Here is a 6540-nt window from a genome sequence, read left to right as displayed (position 1 = left end):
TAGAATAGAATTGGCAATGATGAATATACAGTGGAGGACCGATTTTGCCCATTATACAGTAGACTTTTAGGATTGATAAATATTCAATTTAGCCTAATGTAACTTTTGATCAGTATGCAATATATCCCTGTTATGCTTGGCCATTATACAGAATAGGCCCACTGTGCTAAATATACGTACACTCTGGGGGTCATTTAGAGTTGGCTGTGCTGGCAAAGTGACTGTGTAAGGGGGCACACTGCTCGCTGATGTATGCTGCGCTATATTCTGCTGATTAAAGGGGCTGTGTCCAGACTCACAAGTGGCTGTGTGTGCAAAAAAAACAAAGTTTAAAAGTAAAAAAAAAATTGAAGAGATTTAAAAGTTTAAAAAGTAAAAAAAAACACTTTTTTTTTTTGTGCTGTACCCTACTGTGTATACAAGCACCTTGACTCCTTGGGCTGTACCCCACTGTGTATACAAGTACTGTGATTCCTTGGGCCATAGCCCACTGTGTTTACAGTCATGCACCGTGACTAATTGGGCCTTAGCCCTCTGTGTGTCCGTAACACACAAGTACTGTGACTCAGTAGTCAGTGGCAATGTTTCATAGATGTGCTTTAAACTGCGGTGTCTGTGCCGCCACTCTGTCGCTTAGTAACCTGCCAGCTCACTGCAGCCTTTGGCCAATCATGGTGAAAATAATATTGTGAGCTGTGAGGTGGTCTAAATTGACTGGAAATGACAGGAAATGAATGTTATTGAGGTTAATAATACTCTAGGAACAAAAAAATGCCCAAATTATGTGATTTTAGCTTTCTTTGTCAATTTTTGTAAAAAAATCCAAATCTAAATTCAAATCCAAAACCAGTCATGGTGCTTTGGCAAATCCAATTCCAAGGCCGGACGACGAATCAGAGCCAAATCCAAATCCAGCAAAAATGGTCTGGCGCACATATCTAGTTTATATGTGTTTTTTTCTGTGGCACTACAGGTCCCAGCAGGTCCTGGGTGATTTCTTCAAGCTTCAACATGCTTTTTCAGCCATGGGTATGGAGGCACTTGTAGTGCTAAAAGTGCCTGCATACGCAAGCCGTTTTATTTATTTGGCTGGCTGCATTTTTGTGAAAGAGGTGTGCGTGTCTGTGTACGCTTTTGTCAGTGTGTGTGTGTCTGGGGAGGTTATGATGTACTGAGAGACGATGCAGGGGGAGATGGTGTGGCTAAGAGATGCAGGGGGCAGGAAATACACAGGGGGAATGAGTGTGGTTGAACCGCTGTTGTAAGTTGATGACCTTGTTAATATTCCCACACAAACAGGCATCTTCTGGACGATGTGCCCTACATGAATAATGAATGCCGACTGCAGACGCTGTCTTCCCATGGAGGATATATTTCTTCCGAGGTTCCACATTGTGAGAAACCACCGCATCGGTAAGGTGTATATGGAATAGAAAGTAATGTTCCCAGAGTGACGAGAAATGGGTGGCGTGTCATGTTGGCACGCCCCATTTTTAGTGGCCATGCCCCTTCGGTATGTGACCACACCCATTTTTTGCTGGGCGCCAGAGGCGCGCATAAATACTTTTCTCTATGTGTCTATGGGGGTGTCGGGGGGGGGGGGCACGCAGTTCTTCTCAATTTGCCCTAGGCTCCAAAGACCCTAGTGATGCCTCTGGCTGTTTTTTTTCCTAGGGAAGAGGCATACATCCTCTGCAGAATATGCTTGGACTAGGTGACAAGAGGACACCATGCTTTGGGTTTTCTTCTTATGGTGTCAACAGCACAGGATCATGACATTGAGCAATTGCCTGGGTCTTGGCAGACACAATTAGGCATCTCGTAAGGTATTGTGAGCCAATTATGCCATTTTTCATCCACTCAGAATGGCTACCTGTTCTGCAAGTGCATCCCACTGCTTCCAAGTCTGCAGGATGATTGCATTAAATAATGCAATTGGACAGGGTATCCGACCTCTTTAAGAAATACCTTGAAAACCATCTTAAATATTTGCTACTTAAAGGGACTATAACCTTCCATATGTCATTTGCTTCATTTTGTCCAGCACAGAAGAGTATATACTGTATGTTAGAAAACATTTTATATTATTTCTGTTTCACCTGATCTCTTTTATTTTTTGTGTCCTTTCTAGACTTGACCACTTCCCCAATGACATCATGTACCACCGCCATATCCTGCACATTGCCATTAGGTCATAACCTTAAACTATTATGTAGTGCGAAGATTATCAAATCTCAATTCTATTAACAGGATAGTAGACCTCACAGCCTCTTAACCTTCTAAGAGACTCCATTATGAAAAAAAGGAAAGACCACATCAAGTAAAGTCAATTTGAAAATATATTTATTATGAATTTTTAGCACAAGGAAAATAACACTTTATTTTTACTCTGCATTGTAAATAAATTAGTGCCCAATATTAGCCGGAGGCTCTTACAAGGTTATCCTATAAGAGGACCAAGATGGTGGAAGCCTCGTGACTCACAAAGAATCATCCTTCAGCACTCAGGAGAGGAAAAACCCCCTGTGGAGGAAACCTCTGGGGACCCAAGGCTTGAAGGATTGCCCGTCCCTCTGGGCACTAGGAGGCTATGCAGAGTTATATTTCCAAACTTATTTAAAATACTGTATGAACATTTGACACTAAAATACAGTATACAGTTTACCACATTAATAAATAACATTGGCTGACGTCATTAATATAGTTCCTGTCCACATCTCTTGACATTACCCAATTTACATTCCTCACAAAGCTGCGCAATTTTCTGAAGAGGATGGTCATCCCCTTTTGAGAAGCACCGAGTTTATCCGAATGGCTACTACATTGTGATAGATGTGCTGTGCTGCTAGAACCTCCAATTATAGAAATAAACAAGCTCAAGGTCATATTTTAGGGTAGTCAAGCTCCAAGTCTGCAGGCACATCCAAGTGAAACGCCCTTGTCTTTGATGAGATACTTACCTCAAGAGGATATTTTTCCCTCAGTGGGCTGGGTGCAAGAGATGTATTTGGAGTATGTTAATGCCAGCAATGATAATGCTATGTCAGTGTCCTGGGCGGTTAAGAGTGAGCAACAGCAAAGAGTTACCATTATGACATCACAGCATGACCTCACTCGTGTTCTACATTCCTTAAAGGAGAAGTGCACAAAATAATCTCTACTGATGTGTGATATTTTTATATTCTCCATCACCTCTGCTTCCCATGATACACCTGCCATTTATTATTATTATTATTATTACACATCTGTCCCTTTGCCTTCTCCTTATTTGCCAAAGTTCTCTTTTACTGCATCCACTCATTTAATCAATCAGTTCCTATCAGCTCTTTCTCATTTCATTAACCTGCAGCTTCTGTCCAATTTTTATTTTTCAAGACTGCTACTTGGGTAGAAAACAAGCAAGGGATTAAATGAAAATAAAAAACACAATTAATATGAAAATACTGCTAGGATGTTTATAAATTGAAATGACATTAATAGCTAGGCCAAGGCTAGTTATTTCTGCACCTCTATAGGTGTGAGCAAAGCCGAGCGAGGTTTTCCTGCAGGATGAGCAGCATTACATCAGCGTGCAATATTCTGATGGAAACGTGCTTCTTTTTGAATCTCCCCAATAGTCTCTGTTCCCAGTATAGAATAGAATTGGCAATGATGAATATACAGTGGAGGACCTATTTTGCCCATTATACAGTAGACTTTTAGGATTGATAAATATTCAATTTAGCCTAATGTAACTTTTGATCAGTATGCAATATATCCCTGTTATGCTTGGCCACTATACAGAATAGGCCCACTGTGCTAAATATACGTACACTCTGGGGGTCATTTAGAGTTGGCTGTGCTGGCAAAGTGACTGTGTAAGGGGGCACACTGCTCGCTGATGTATGCTGCGCTATATTCTGCTGATTAAAGGGGCTGTGTCCAGACTCACAAGTGGCTGTGTGTGCAAAAAAACAAAGTTTAAAAGTAAAAAAAAAATTGAAGAGATTTAAAAGTTTAAAAAGTAAAAAAAAACACTTTTTTTTTTTGTGCTGTACCCCACTGTGTATACAAGCACCTTGACTCCTTGGGCTGTACCCCACTGTGTATACAAGTACTGTGATTCCTTGGGCCATAGCCCACTGTTTTTACAATCATGCACCGTGACTCATTGGGCCTTAGCCCTCTGTGTGTCCGTAACACACAAGTACTGTGACTCAGTAGTCAGTGGCAATGTTTCATAGATGTGCTTTAAACTGCGGTGTCTGTGCCGCCACTCTGTCGCTTAGTAACCTGCCAGCTCACTGCAGCCTTTGGCCAATCATGGAGAAAATAATATTGTGAGCTGTGAGGTGGTCTAAATTGACTGGAAATGACTGGAAATGAATGTTATTGAGGTTAATAATACTCTAGGAACAAAAAAATGCCCAAATTATGTGATTTTAGCTTTCTTTGTCAATTTTTGTAAAAAAATCCAAATCTAAATTCAAATCCAAAACCAGTCATGGCGCTTTGGCAAATCCAAATCCAAGGCCGGACGACGAATCAGAGCCAAATCCAAATCCAGCAAAAATGGTCTGGCGCACATATCTAGTTTATATGTGTTTTTTTCTGTGGCACTACAGGTCCCAGCAGGTCCTGGGTGATTTCTTCAAGCTTCAACATGCTTTTTCAGCCATGGGTATGCAGGCACTTGTAGTGCTAAAAGTGCCTGCATACGCAAGCCGTTTTATTTATTTGGCTGGCTGCATTTTTGTGAAAGAGGTGTGCGTGTCTGTGTACGCTTTTGTCAGTGTGTGTGTGTCTGGGGAGGTTATGATGTGCTGAGAGACGATGCAGGGGGAGATGGTGTGGCTAAGAGATGCAGGGGGCAGGAAATACACAGGGGGAATGAGTGTGGTTGAACCGCTGTTGTAAGTTGATGACCTTGTTAATATTCCCACACAAACAGGTATCTTCTGGATGATGTGCCCTACATGAATAATGAATGCCGACTGCAGACGTTGTCTTCCCATGGAGGATATATTTCTTCAGAGGTTCCACATTGTGAGATACCACCGCATCGGTAAGGTGTATATGGAATAGAAAGTAATGTTCCCAGAGTGACGAGAAATGGGTGGCGTGTCATGTTGGCACGCCCCATTTTTAGTGGCCATGCCCCTTCGGTATGTGACCACACCCATTTTTTGCTACGCTCCAGAGGCGCGCATAAATTCTTTTCTCTATATGTCTATGGGGGGGTTGGGGGGGGGGGCACGCAGTTCTTCTCAATTTGCCCTAGGCTCCAAAGACCCTAGTGATGCCTCTGGCTGTTTTTTTTCCTAGGGAAGAGGCATACATCCCCTGCAGAATATGCTTGGACTAGGTGACAAGAGGACACCATGCTTTGGGTTTTCTTTTTATGGTGTCAACAGCACAGGATCATGACATTGAGCAATTGCCTGGGTCTTGGCAGACACAATTAGGCATCTCGTAAGTTATTGTGAGCCAATTATGCCATTTTTCATCCACTCAGAATGGCTACCTGTTCTGCAAGTGCACCCCACTGCTTCCAAGTCTGCAGAATGATTGCATTAAATAATGCAATTGGACAGGGTATCCGACCTCTTTAAGAAATACCTTGAAAACCATCTTAAATATTTGCTACTTAAAGGGACTATAACCTTCCATATGTCATTTGCTTCATTTTGTCCAGCACAGAAGAGTATATACTGTATGTTAGAAAACATTTTATATTATTTCTGTTTTGCCTGATCTCTTTTATTTTTTGTGTCCTTTGTAGACTTGACCACTTCCCCAATGACATCATGTACCACCGCCATATACTGCACATTGCCATTAGGTCATAACCTTAAACTATTATGTAGTGCGAAGATTATCAAATCTCAATTCTATTAACAGGATAGTAGACCTCACAGCCTCTTAACGTTCTAAGAGACTCCATTATGAAAAAAAGGAAAGACCACATCAAGTAAAGTCAATTTGAAAATATATTTATTATGAATTTTTAGCACAAGGAAAATAACACTTTATTTTTACTCTGCATTGTAAATAAATTAGTGCCCAAGATTAGCCGGAGGCTCTTTACAAGGTTATCCTATAAGAGGACCAAGATGGTGGAAGCCTCGTGACTCACAAAGAATCATCCTTCAGCACTCAGGAGAGGAAAAACCCCCTGTGGAGGAAACCACTGGGGACCCATGGCTTGAAGGATTGCCCGTCCCTCTGGGCACTAGGAGGCTATGCAGAGTTATATTTCCAAACTTATTTAAAATACTGTATGAACATTTGACACTAAAATACAGTATACAGTTTACCACATTAATAAATAACATTGGCTGATGTCATTGATATAGTTCCTGTCCACATCTCCTGACATTACCCAATTTACATTCCTCACAAAGCTGCGCAATTTTCTGAAGAGGATGGTCATCCCCTTTTGAGAAGCACCGAGTTTACCCGAATGGCTACTACATTGCGATAGATGTGCTGTGCTGCTAGAACCTCCAATTATAGAAATAAACAAGCTCAAGGTCATATTTTAGGGTAGTCAAGCTCCAA

Source organism: Taudactylus pleione, unplaced genomic scaffold (assembly GCF_031769625.1).
Source record: "Taudactylus pleione unplaced genomic scaffold, aTauple2 ptg000157l, whole genome shotgun sequence".
Classification (NCBI taxonomy): domain Eukaryota; kingdom Metazoa; phylum Chordata; class Amphibia; order Anura; family Myobatrachidae; genus Taudactylus; species Taudactylus pleione.
This window is presented reverse-complemented; position numbering follows the sequence as displayed.